The sequence below is a fragment of the Mastigoproctus giganteus genome, chromosome 11 (genome assembly GCF_048544385.1).
Source record: "Mastigoproctus giganteus isolate SK-2022 chromosome 11, ASM4854438v1, whole genome shotgun sequence".
Classification (NCBI taxonomy): domain Eukaryota; kingdom Metazoa; phylum Arthropoda; class Arachnida; order Uropygi; family Thelyphonidae; genus Mastigoproctus; species Mastigoproctus giganteus.
In genome coordinates this window covers 113,161,396-113,175,893 of record NC_143585.1, presented here as the reverse complement: position 1 = coordinate 113,175,893, position 14,498 = coordinate 113,161,396, and the positions used below count along the sequence as shown (strand labels likewise).

The following is a 14,498-nucleotide window of genomic DNA, read 5'->3' as shown; positions in this document are numbered from 1 at the left end:
TGCTCAAAAATATTACACATGCATAATTATGTGTAAAGCAGGTTATGTCCCATTTATCACTTTATGAATCATTCAATTCGACGAACTACTAACAGGCACCTGGATGCAGCATCTAAATGTAATGCAGAAATGCAATTGACGTGAACAAAACAAAACATCTATGCTACAAGCTGTAGTTCTATCCGAATTGCTGTATTGGGATTCATCATATTTATGATGAATAAACATATTTTAATGATACACTGTAATAATTTTCATATAACGTAATGATTTCACTGATAGGACTACGAATGGCGATCTGTCAAATATGTTTAGTGATAAGGCTACTTTCGACGGACAGTATCAGGTTGAGCACACTGGATATCCTAAGGTAATTTTTAAAGTGCAGGTTATTCCCAAAGGTTAATATGTTTTGCGCGGTCTTGCGAAATAAAGCTGTATACAGTATATACGATTTTTCATGTGGCGGGGGTAGAGAAACCGGAATTATCAAATTTGGAATACGAGGACTGCTGAGAGAAATAAAGATCCTTCAGATGGAACAGCTCCCTACTCTACTGATTTGGCTATAGCTCGCTTCGTTATATTCCCAATATCGAAAGTTTGTTGCCTAAAGGGAGACATTTTTGGCCTCTGGAGGAAGTCTAGCTGTAGGGACGCTGAAATCGATATCAGTAAACGAATTCCAGGAATGCTTTAATCGTAGCAGAAGAGTGACTTCCTGTACAGCTGTTCAACGAAGAGGACAAAAGTAAATAATCGGCAAATTCGCTTTTAACTTATAAAATCATTCCTTGAACTAGCCACACCTTTTAATGTTTCTCCAAAAAGTAAAAATGTAGCCGAATTATAAAATATTGAGAAAAATAATACATATGAAGAAATTAACAAAGAAAATAAAAAGCAGAAAAAAGCAAACAAGCAAGGATGCTGGTGTCATAATGCCACATCAATCACAGATTATGGGTTTGAGACAGCATCTGAAAGTAGTTATTGCGTAGAAATGAGTTATGGCCACTTGAAGGAAGGAAGGGAATGTTCCAGATACGTTCCTTGCCGATAAGTTTGGCATTCGCCAATCGAGATAAGGTTCCAAAGAATAACCTATCTGTAGAGCTACAGATGAGCTTCATTTCTGCAAAGACCATCTACTGGTCACCTCCCTGCATTTGTTTATAAACCCATACACAACGATTTATCCTCGATATGTAGTTTGCATGTAAAACAGATAGATGTAAATTTCTTCAAATACTTCTCACTGGGTCCTATGGAGCAATGCAATTCATTTTTCGGTTACTTTATTTTAAGGGAATGCCAAATTAATGATCTCATCAGAGTAGCCAATGTGGAAAACGATTCACTTAGAACTCCCGAGGCATACCTGTAGAGTTGGGGTAAAGGTAACGATGGCCATGAGCTATCAAAATGTATAGTATATCGTATTTGAAACTGCGTGTTTTCGTATGGTCCAGTTGTGCGTTTCAGGGACGAAACTCGAGCAACTCTTGCCAAAGACAGATTTCTTTGGCTACGGTGTGAGAAGAGTCCACAAATGTTTTTCCACTCTTAACGGGAGATATTTATCACTTTAATCGGCAACAGGAATCGAACCTAGGCCTTTTTCACATACTGAGAGAGCAGTGACATTATCTACTGGGCTACCCTACAAGCACTTGCAGGTCATTCGGTAAATGGACGTGCGTGTACACGCGCGATCGATGTTGGAGTAGTATACAGAATACAAGTATGCCTTCCAAACGTAGCGTAGAGCGTGCATTTTCGGAAGTATCGTAGGTTTAGGGAAGATTCACGTTTTCTCCTGAATTCCCTGGAATAACAAACAAACAAACAAACGAAATCTTATCAATTGATTTTCGATGATATTATTGGCAAATTCACTGATGTTAAATTACGTTGAATTTTATGACAAGGATATTTTAATTACTCTTACTCATATTTAATAATAAAGAGAAGCAGTTCTTTTCTTCAATATTCTTATCTTTTTGTAATCCAGGGTTTTTTCCCCCTTTACTTACTTTCTTTACGTTGTTACGGTTAAGATTTTACTGGCACATTAGTAACTACGACCTTAATAGACCCCCCCCCCCCTTTTGTAATGACCTAGAAAGAAAGGCGAGGAACAAGTTTGTTGCTTTTTGTGCCTTTTTAAATCGATTAGCAGAATATCTCTCCAAAGGAACTTCGAAAAAAAAAAAAAATGTTTTGTTTTTTTAAACCTTTCTTTATGTAATTTTTCTGTAATTAACTTTCGTCACAAAAACTTGCAGAGAAATCTGAACAACGTTGTTAACAGTGATCCCCATTATCATTGTTACGAATGTGCGGGACTAAAGCAATACAATGTGTTCTTAATTAATCGAAATACATCTTTATTTGAAATTATAAATGTCGTTTTGATAACTTCTTACTTTCAGAATGATTTCACTGTTGATTATATTTTATCATTAACTTTATCTATAATCTCTAGGAGTGTAAACAGTCAGAAATATTAAGTTGAAAATAAAACAAGTTAAAATAAAGTTAACTTTCCAAGATTTCATTCCTCGCAATGGAAAAAATATCATACAGCAAATATCCGATATCCCTATAAGTGGGTGGGAGGAGCGAAGAATCATGGGACCTGAGGACCATAATTTTATACACTGTTAAAGGGCAGGTAGAAGAAAAATACCTCGAGAAGAATCAAAAGACCCGAGGACCATAATTGTATACACTTAATCTAGAGTAGAGAGCTCAAAAATACCACGGAGAGGGGGGGAGGGTTAGAATTTTGGAACTACTTCTGCGATTTCGGGACATTTTCTCGATTTAGATATGAAAATTCTTGGTTCATTTCGAAACCCAAATTTTGAGAAATTAATTCTTTTAGGTTAAAAGAATATATATAATATGTGGTGCGTACAGTACATAAATATATTGTACGCGATGACTGAAAAACTGATTCCTGGACAATTATGGATTTCAGCTTGATTTAACAGTCAAATAGTTTTAGAATACAAAACAATTTTTATATAAAAATTGTTATTTATTTTAAAAACAGACTATGTTTATGTTATCGATATACCAATATTATACATAATATTGTCGTCTGATACACTAACACTTATCTGAAATCGCAAATATCTTAAATTTAATTATTTCTAATATTTAGTATCTTAAGCTTTCCACTGAATAATTCTTGGCTATGCAGTACAGATGGAAGGGAATCTTAATTAGAACACCTTGTACAAGTTATTTTATACGACGATTATATTCATCACAGCAATAAACGACAGACGAGACAATAAAGCATACGTATTTCGAATAATAGCATACGAAACCAAATTCGTATATATTAATTTAGGTATGTATGCGATAATATTTTAACCTAATATATTTCTGATAACTCTTCATACAGAAACAGGCTTTAATATTATAATTATGAATTTAACGCACCTTTTACTAGACATTTATCCCTTATGCAGACTTTATGAAACCCCAAGACCAAGAGAAGAAATCCTGTAACTCCTGCATGCGTTTTTAGCTCTTGAGTTATAGAGCACACGGTTCACAAACAACCACTTCACTGTTGTCAAAGAGCAATGATAAGAAGTTAGCGGCAGATGTCACCAAGATAGAAACGTAGTTTGAGAACGTAGTTTACTTGGTGAATTGAGACACGGTAGACTATCTGGTTTAACGACTGGAGAAAGGTCAAAGTCCGGAAAACAGAGCAGCACAGCTCATATTGATTTCCTTCCCCCCACCTTCAGCATGATACAAATCTGCCACGTATTTTTCCTTTTCATTGTCCAAATAGATTTACGTCAAAAATAACGATACAACTCAAATTTCTAATAATTATACAGTGTTTACCAGTCAATAAATAGCGAGTGGGTCAAGTACTGGATTTTGGTTCAACATTTTTTTTTTTTTTTTTTAAATAGTAGTAACGTTATCATTACGATGAGCAGCTGGTTGTAATTCTGACTAAGATTAATTCGGCAAAACACAGAATGGTAGCAACTGTATTCTGATTTATTTATTTACATTTAACTTTTTGCTTATTTTATAATTTGGACATAACATTTTGTGAACAGCACAATACGTTTTGCGTAGCGAGCAAATCAATCTTTTTCGCCAACATGGTGTTAAAAAATTTACACGGCGAAAAAAATAAACAAGAAAACGAAAAACATTCAACGTGTAATGCAGCATTTAACTGCAGCGAGAAGACTTACCAATGAATTTCACGAGGAATTTAAAAATGACATAAGTAAACTTAGCAAATATACATGATTCATCATCCAACAATGCTTTTACCTGATATGATAAAGTCACAAGAGATAAAATATTGGCAAATAAACAAGACGTGAATCATTTCGTCTGAGCGATTAATTCCTTTTTTTTTCTTTTTTTTTTAATGTTATGTTTCTTGACAGCGTAATTACAACAAAAATAAATTCCAGATGTTCGAGCAGAAAGATTAATTGGCGTATGACATCAAATTTCTTTCAAAACATTATTGAAAATGATGCGACAAACGTATTTTTTTTATACTGCCCCATTTAATCACGGTTAAAACAGACTTAATCAAGAGAAACTGTAATAAAACAGAGAATAAGTTTCAAAAGGTATCCAACATTAGCATCCTTAATGCATTCGTCATCAAGGGACTTGGAATATAAGATTTCATGCATAGTTTAACCAGTTTGACAAATACAGGCGTGTTAACATGATAGCCTGGCGAATACAACAAGCTCTCAGGGCAGGAAAATTGAACACAAATCTTCCCGAACTTAGGGCATAAGAAACATTTTCTTGTTTGCATCCAGGTACTTAGAGTTCTTGGCAGGCCCCTGTAAATAAGTAACAGAATTCAAGTGTTCACGGAATACTGCTGCATACTGATCCTGATCAGCATTGCAGAGATTATAAATGAAGAAGAAAGAAAAGAGCTCATATGCACACTGAGTATAACAGCTCCTCGTTGGTTTAGTCAATATATCATTACGGGAATTTAATTTCTAGTAATTTGTTATTATTTATCTTAGAACTTAAACCTAGAATTTAATATCACAAATTACTAGAATAACAATCACCAGCCAAGAAAAAAAAATTTTGTCATTCCTCGGCAAATGAAAATTATGATTCTGGAGGAAATAATATGTACCAACGTTTAATGTGAAAATAAAGGGATATATGCATATAACTCAAGTTTGTAATACGGTGTAAAAAAATATTATACGTTCTCTATAACTCATTTAACTTCGGAAAAAATATTATAAATCATTGCGAAATAGTTATATTTCAATAATATATAATCAGCATAACTGTAATTGTAAATGTGTGCTACTACGGGATTTTCTCTTGTATTCCTGCTTACTCTCCCTCACAAGGAACCAGCAGTAATCCCCCCCCCCCATCATTACAGGATCCCAGCGACCCGCTTTTCTATCGTGGAAATATCTTGATGAAACCGCTTCCCTTGTTAATCACTCACATCTCTCAGATTTTCCGAAAAAATTCGAGATGTGAATGAAGAAAAAAATTTCAACGACATTCGACAGCCCATGTTTTTGTAGCACTCGAGTAAATTAGACACCAACATTTCATAGTATTCATCTTTCCTATCACCAAAAAAAAAAAAAAAAAAAAAACCATGTACTACTGCCTTAAATGATCCAAGCTGCTAATTCAACTTCCTTTAACTGGGTTTCAAATACTGTACATCGTATTTTAGGAGTTTCCTAATTTGGGGTTCTACGAAAATTCCTTTCTTAAGTTTGGCATATGTTAAATTAGGAAACACTTCTCAAGTATGCAAATCCGTTACCTTCTTTATCTAGTCCCTTAACGAAAATTTTCATCAATCCAAGTTTGATGTGCAGGGGTGGAAGAAGAACATTATTTTTTAATTGCACTAAAGGAATATATTTTACATTACACTGTCCTGGTATGAACTTGTCCCAATGTTGCCCAAGGTTAATGTCCTTCTGTCCCACGGCTGTCCCACAAACACAAAAAACAACAATATTTTGTGAAACCCCTTCCCCTGCAAACCAACAACTTTAAGATCACTGCACATGTTCCAGCCCCGGTACCATTTTGGCGGTCTGGGTGCACAGTGTTCTTATTGCTTTGATCTTGCGTTTATTAGTGTGATCTTAGTGTTTCTAATAAGAGACGTATTACTGTGCAGTGACCAGTGTTGCCAACTCTTAATAATATTTCCCGCTAGCCGCATACTCAAAATCCGCTATTTTTAGCACTTGACCCGCCAAATTTTTTAAATTTTCATTTGTTTGTACTTTGTAGTGAATAAAACAAACAAACAAATAGTATATATAAATAGTTATTTATTTTTCTGTTTTTAATATAAAATCAATATCTAAAAATCTAAATTAATTTCGAAATTCAATACCTCCTCATCATATGCTTCTTGTGTACCTATTTTGCGAAGCACTTCTTCAGGTAAAACATAATTTTTACAACACTTTTCAACTCTTTTGAGCCCGTATCGTACTAATAAGATTGCATTAACCGTGCCAACACTCATTCTGTTGCGTGTTTTGTTTTTTACTAGATTTAAGTTGCTGAATATTCTTTCCACATCTGCATTGGATAATGGCAAAATTAAAATACCCAATGCAAATTCGCTAATTTCTTTAAATGGATTTTTACCGCTTGCATCTCGATATTTCGAAACTTCTGACCAAAACTTCATTGTATTGTAGATGTTTTCCCATTTAACGAGAGTAATGTTTATATACTGTTGCTCAATTTTTTCAATTTCTACTTCAGACAATTTTAAATTTTGTAATAAATTTATCAGTGGTTCGTTTTGTTGCTTTAATATATTGTTAACTGAGACATTTTTTTTAATTCTTTTATGTTGCCCGGAAGGCGTTGTTTTAATTGTGGATACAAATCAATCAAGAAATTACGGCATCTCTCTCTGTTATTGCCATTTCATCTGTTGTTGTTGTGATAAGTTTATTCATTATTAATTCATTTATTTTTCTTTCAAATTGGTAACCTAAATATGGCTTAGGGTCTAAATAATTATTAATGTCCTCTTCTATCCTTTCAATATGTGTATTTGGTAAAAACATTTTATTGGCAATCATCGACAATAGCATGTTTAAATCATGTAGTAATAATGTAGGATCGGCAGTATTTGATTCAAAAGATTTGTTTACTCTTTGTACTTCAGATAAGATAGGTTTTAAAATAAAAGATACGCTAAATTACTTTCATCTTTGAACATTGAATAAAGAAGTTCTGCAGTATAACATTTGTCAGTCAAACGAGTTATTTCAAAATGGGCTTTTAATTCAATATACTGTTCTAAAATTCTTGTTATAGCAACTTCAATGGATAACCACCTTGTTTGACACGAATGCACTATCTTTTTCGGATCTGCACCATCGTTTATGGCACTGTATAAATATTTGAATTGATTTTGTCGGCTGGTGGATTTACTAAACGCACGATTTTGCATTGCACGAGGGTTTCTAGGAATACAACTATCGTGTTATACGAGGACTAACTATACTAAGATATTATTACACTGTGGTTATTAGAAATAATTATTACTTATTACTCTTATTACTTATTGCTCTGTGGTTATTAGAAACGTTGAAAGAGATGTCGGTAATTCGGATCGCATTTCTTGGAAGCCAAACAAATACGACGAAGAAAAATTATCCAATGCCATTCCTTCGCTGTTTCAAAAAAAGGCGTCATTAGAATTTTTTCCACATTTTTAGATTTGATTCAACAATTTAAAGCCATGACCCAATGATCAGGTCGTTTGACCGCGAGCGTAACTACGTAAAATTGTTGGGGTTCTCCTCAGGGAAATCCAGAATAATATAAAACCGATTCTTCGCTTTATAAAAAAAAAAACTATGAAATATGATATCCCTACTATTTCAATTATGAATTATTTTTATTGTTAATTAAATAATTAATTGAACAATTAATTTAATATTTCTTAATATAAATGTTACATTGCCAAAATACATAAAATGCTAAACATTTATACTCTTCCCGCTAAAAAATCCGCTATCCGCTATTTCATATTTTTATCCGCTAAACCTGAAGCAATTCCGCTAAATCTAGCGGGAAAACCGCTAAAATGGCAACACTGGCAGTGACTACTGCTGACTGGGTTGACCTCACTTCCACGCAGTCCGGGGTGGGCGACCAGGGGACTCCTGGTCAGCTAAGTAGGCCTTGATCGACGGACTTTTGTCGGTCAAAAGTGACTAGTGTATTCGGGATTATTTTGGAACAAACATTGTGTTTCCATATAAGCCATTAAATCATTAAAAAGTACTGTTGCATTTATTGTGTATTATATACAACCATGTCCTCAAAGAACAAATTATCTCTAAAGACTTTGGAGAGTGAGGCTATGGACGTTGCTTGTCCTGGTGGTGGTGGCTCTGCGGACGGTAGGGCTGGAACTGATCCGTCAGGCTCGGCACAAGTTGTGCTCGAGAGACTGACCACCTACTTGGTGGAAATTATGGATGAAGATTCCTCCAGTGACTCGGCGGTTGTTGAGTCAGTACAGAGAACTGCCGCGAAGCGGCTCAAACAGGCTCGAAGCGGCTTCCGACGAAGAAGGGGATCCACAAGAAAACTTCAAAGACATGAAAGTTGTGCGTCAGAGACTCCATGACTTTATGTTTAATGATTCAAATAAGGCCAACAGAGTGGCTATGTACGCCATTCTTGGAATGTGGGATCAGCTGGAAGCAAAGGCTATCGAAGTTTATGCCGAAAACCAGTCATTAAAGGCGATGTTGAAGAAGAGTCAGTCGTCTGTCAGTGTTGCGTCCGCATCGTACGCGGATGTCGTACGGAACCAGACAAGTTCAGCTCCAAAGAAGACGGAAGTGCACGCCGTTCTGATAAAATCGGACTCCAAGACTCTGAGGACCAGTGAGGATGTAAGACAGACTGTTTTACAAGCTGTAAAGCCTGTTCTGAAGAGTGTAAACGTCCGCAGAATGAGAACCATTAAAGATAATGGAGTTGTACTGGAGGTTTCCAGTCAAGAAGATGCTCAAAAGGTACTTAACTGTGAAACAATAAAGGCGAAGGGTATGAAGACTGAGGTCCCCAAGAAGCCAGGTAAACGTCTCATCATCTACGATGTGGATGCTGATATCAAAAAAGATTTTCTTTCTCAGTTCTTCGAGCGTACCCTTAGTTCTTACAGTGTGAGTAGATCTCTATTCCAATCGAGCACCATAGTTAGATCAGTGGCGAAAGTCACGAATAAGGACACTAAGAACTGGATCATCGAGGTTCCCACAGAGATGCGGAACATCTTGATTGAGAAAGGGAGAGTGTTCCTGCACTGGTCATCTTACAAAGTCCGAGATATATACTTCACCGTGAAGCGTTTCAAATGTCTTGCCTTCGGGCACCAAGCAAAGAACTGTAAATTCAAGGCTGAGTGTGGCCATTGTGCTGCTGTTGTTTGGTTTTTAGGAGCATTAGCAACTAAGGCCATATTGCTCCGGGAATATGCGGTGGTCATTCCCTGACCTTTCAGCATCCTCCGTATTTGGTGGTGACGGGCTCGAACCCCGGTCTAACCAAGAAGCGTGTGCTACGCACTGCTGCTCCTTCCCACCTGGCTATTGTGCTGGGGAGGGCCACTTTCTTAAGGAGTGCCTAAAACAGGCCGAGAAATCTACCTGCGTGAATTGCTTGAAGCGCGGTGGTGCCTCTGACCATTCTGTTCGTAGTAGGGATTGCACTATCTACAAGAACTACCTTGAGCAGATTAAAAGTAAGGTTGTTTATGGATAGCTTCCATAGCAACTGCTCAATGAGTTCAGCTTCTTCTTGGTCAGTGCTCCTCCTGCGGCTCAGCAGACACGGTGGTGCTCTTTTCGAGTGTTGGTTTCTCCATGGGCTGACCGTTCATGGTGGCTGAAAGGCTGGTTACCATATAATAGTTGTATATATATATATATATATATATATAAAAAATGTAAATAGGTGTGTTGTGCTTGGCACACTTTGTAAGCAATGTTTATTCCCGCATGCTAGCGGATGTTAGTATTGTCTTGCAACTGCTTGTCGTTGTCTTATTGTATTGATATGTAAATATGAAACTAAACGCTCAATTGATGTATATTAGTTTACCTCTAAATTGATTGTAAATTTTGATTGTGGGTTTGATCAAAGCAATCAGATCTTATATAAATAGTGCATAAAGTATAAATATAAAAGGGTAGTAGCGACCTGCCTCCACGGGGCTAGGAATGGTAAACTTTCTTGCTGGCTTCCAGTAAGGAAGGCTAAATAGGGCGATGTAAATAGTTAAATTGCGTTGTTGAGCTTACTGCTCCGGAAATGCTCCAATGAGTGTACATATGATGATGATGATGATGATGATGATGATCATGTTCCAACCATAATCGTATTTTATAGCATGTAGAACCTTAGACATGCTTTCTCGAATTTCTTTAAGTCCAACTGAATGAAACACAGGAATTGATGGAAATTCGTTGCAATTAAGAAGGAAAACTTTTTTTAAACTTAATTTTGAGGCATCTATGAATATACACCATTCATCCGACTTATGCATGACACATTTCTTTCAGAAATTCAACAATGTCTTTATAAAAACACATATTGTTCTCCGTAGCAAAATATTTCGAAAACTTTTCATGTCTTTTTCGAAATACCGAAATCTTTGTTCAAACAGTTCAGCTTGTTTTTTCGGCCAATTTAAGTCTCGAATCAAATCATTCAAACTCATCTTGTTTGATTAAATGTACCTCACTACCCGACCTTACTGGTTGATAGTCGACATCTTACGAAGTGGTAGGAGGACCACACCCTCCTACTCTCGAGGGGCTGTTTATGTTTAGAGGATAGATTTACAACCCTGTGAGCATGTCGTGATCAATTAATACAGTAGTTGGAAAACCTTGGCACAGCCTACAAAATCCTCACCAAAAACGCTAAGTGGGTTCTCTTTAAATTGCAAATTACTGCATCGGAATTTGAACCTAAGAACCATAGTTAGAGGTCTGATTTTTTTTTTTTTTTTTTTTTTATGTGAACCCCAAACACGAGAGGTATTAGAACCTATAGTACTTAGTACCGTGCTTGGGTTTGGAGGTTGAGAACACGAAAGAAGATATTTATTGACATTAGACTTTAACTTCTGTAGACTGAAATTTTCAGGAAATACGTAGGAAGGAAGGTTGTTCCAGAAAACGGCAGCTGAATGAATAAACGAGGAAGATGAAAAGTTGGTTCTGTGAGTTTGAAGTTGGACAGTAAATGGATGTTGGCTGGTGGCGGCACATGTTCGGACTGTTTTGAAAGAGAGAGCGGGAATTATAGAAGCCAATTCAGAAGGACAGTGCCCATGGAAGTATCAGTAGAAAAGGCATGCAGCCGAAACAGTACGTATATGAGACAGCGAGTGGAGAGACTCTGTTACAGAGGAGTCATTAATTAACCTAACCGCCCTCTTCTGAATGGAATCTAGAAGCCTGAGAGAGGTTTTGGGGGCACCACCCCAGGGAACAATATTCCAAGGTAGGGCGGATTTGCGATTTGTACAGAGTGAACAACTGTTTGAAAGAAAAGTAACGCCGAGAGCGAAAGAGAAAACCAAGTTTTTTAGATGCAGAGGAAGCAATATTTGTAATGTGCTTGTGCCAAGAGAGATTAGAAGTCAGGGTAATCCCCAAAACAGATACTGTATATCATTTTTCCTAGAAATCGGAGTGTCACCAAAGGTAAGCATAGGAGCAAAAGAATCCTTTTTGCGAGCTTTAAGACAAGACTAAGTTTTAGAAGGATTGAAATCAACTAAGTTATCTTTGCCCCACTGGAGAATTACCTGGAGATCGGCATTTAAGGAATTGATAGCGGATATTCGAGAAGTTGAAGCTGATCGAGCAGGGCAAGGTTTCTCAAAATGGAAAGTGGAATGCAATGTGCTATCTTCGGCAAAACTATATACTGTATAGGATTTCCAGTCAAGGGAAGGTCATTAATATACAAGAGAAAAAAGAGTGGGGGAAAGAACTGAACCTTGGGGGACACCAGCATTAGTGGAGAAGTTAGAAGACAAGAGACCCATCTAGCATCACCCTCAGTAAGAGAATTATTACAATTTCTTTTTGCTAACACGCTCATTTGATTAACCTATTTGCAGATAGTACAGACCAGGGTTTCCCAAACTTTTTCAAGCGCGGACCGGTGTTTGCAATTTTTTTTTTTTTTTCCCAGCCCACCTATAGCTATAAATTAATGAAATTAATGTATTTTCAATAATTATTTCCTGAAAATTGAAAATTTTCAGGAAATAATGGCACTACCATTAGGACATTTAACATACCAGTAATCATGCAATTAGGTATCCATTAACATCAGTAAATATAAATAAAAGATAGGTAATTCATTACTTTGTTTATTATCAAAAGTTCACATAAAATTTACACATTTTAGGAAAGGAAATAAGGAAATTTTTTTATAGTTTTATGTAGGTATATTTCAAATAAGTTGTTCGCGGACTGGAATTTTCTTTCCGTGGACCGATACCGGGCCGCGGACCACACTTTTGAAAATCCTGGTATAGACTAAAACTATAAATTAATGGATACATCATGCTTATGAGTATTTATTTACTTATTCTTTCAATTTTTATACTATTCATCTACCTCATATTGTTACATAATATTATTACATTAATTTTTACTTAACTGCGCCATATAAAAAAAAAAAACCTTTAAAAATTAAAAATTATTTATTCTCTAAACGTATATATATATACACACACACTGAGTGGTCACTGAATTATGACCACCCCTATGAAACCTGAATGCGACCACGTGAGGTACGAGAGTGTGCAGTTAATCGACCTACGTGGCATAGATAGGGTGTCAATGGTTCAGTAGGTAGTAAAATTCCGAGCATGATGGGTAAAAGGAAGGATTTATCGGACTTTGATAAAGGACAGATGGTGGGGTGTTCGAGAGCTGCCGTAGTTAAGGTGTACCAGGACTAGCGTCAAAATGGTCAAACGACCCGACGGTAAAACTGCAAAGGTCAGCAAAAGTTTGATGTTAGAGGTGACGCCGGGTCCAACGACTCGTACAGGAGAACAGGCGCAGCACTGTTGAAAAGTTGACTACCCAATACAACATGGGCCAACCCGTAACAATATCTGCCATGGCTATGCGTCGAACGCTCGCACGTATAGGCTATACCAGCAGACAACCCCTACGGCATCCTTTCCTAACCAAGGTTCATCCTTTCCTAACCAGACGACGTAAAAGAGTCGTCTTGTGCAAAGAGCATGCAAGATGGACGTTAGAAGACTGGAAGAAGGTGTGCTGGTCGAATGAGTGACGTTATTTACTCCACACCGTGGATGGTCGTGTACGGATTTGGCGTCAACAACATGAGGTAGAGGTGGAGGCGGTTGTGTGGTGTGGGACATGTTTCACTGGCAGGAACTTGTACCCCTGGTGTAGGTGGAACAATGTATCAATGGTCTCCGCTATCGGCAGCTGCTTGCTGACTGTGTACACCCCGCTGTGTTACACTTTTTCCCGAATGGCGATGGTGTCTTCCAAGATGAAACGCGCCGAGCCATCGGGCACTTAACGTGCAGGAATGGTTTGAGGAACACAGTTCTTACTTCCAGCATATCGATTGGCCTCCGAACTCCTCCGGTATCAATCCCATAGAGCACTTGTGAGACACTATGGAAAGGCATATCAGGCGTCTGGACACACCAATCACCTCTATACCTGCATTGCTAGCTGCATTTTACACACACACACACACACACACACACACACACACACACACACCTTGATTGGCCATATCTCCCGAACGTTTCTGACCTCTTGTTAAGCAATGCCACGTCGGATAGCTGCTGTACTGAGGGCAACAGCAGGACCTATGAAGTATTAGGTCAAAGATAAACTGCAGCCATTATCAACCCACTGCAGGATGGAAGCCTCCTCAACAATTCATGTTGAGGGAAATGGACCATAATCTGCCACGCTGGTTCAGTGCGGGTTGGCAGATCGACCGAAATTAGTAGTATTCCTTTTTCCATACAAATTGTATGGAAAAAGAAAAAATTTACATTTCCGATTTTCATCAATTTTGGAATGGCTTGACAAATATTTTATAAATACCTAAATATAAAATTTCACAACAATTCATCCACTGGGAGTCGAGTTGCTACTGGACCAACGGACGAACATGGTGAAGACAATAGGCACATATACGTACAAGAATCCGCTAAAAATTGAACATTCTTATTGAATAACAATGCAGAGAAAACTTCATAAGACTTTTATGAAGTCTTACACTTTTAATATGCACATAGCAGTCTTGCCAGAAAATTCAAACAGTGAAACCACGTTTTTGATGATTATCATGTTTTATGCACAGAACACCTGATAAAATTTTAAAGTAATTCAATTAAA

At 37.0% G+C, this 14,498-nt stretch overlaps 1 protein-coding gene across 7 annotated transcripts in view; it reads right to left on the bottom strand.

Annotated features, from left to right (window-relative positions):
- The window catches only part of LOC150078358 (uncharacterized), an 821,930-nt gene that overhangs the window by 455,984 nt on the left and 351,448 nt on the right, over positions 1-14,498 (bottom strand). The window contains exon 1 of one of the 7 annotated variants that reach the window (XM_090384974.1): positions 3,457-3,542. The exons of the other annotated variants lie outside the window; for them this stretch is intronic. The gene's annotated coding sequence lies outside the window, so the exon portion shown is untranslated. Of the gene's footprint in view, positions 1-3,456; positions 3,543-14,498 lie in introns of those variants that run through there. 7 annotated transcript variants of the gene reach the window in all.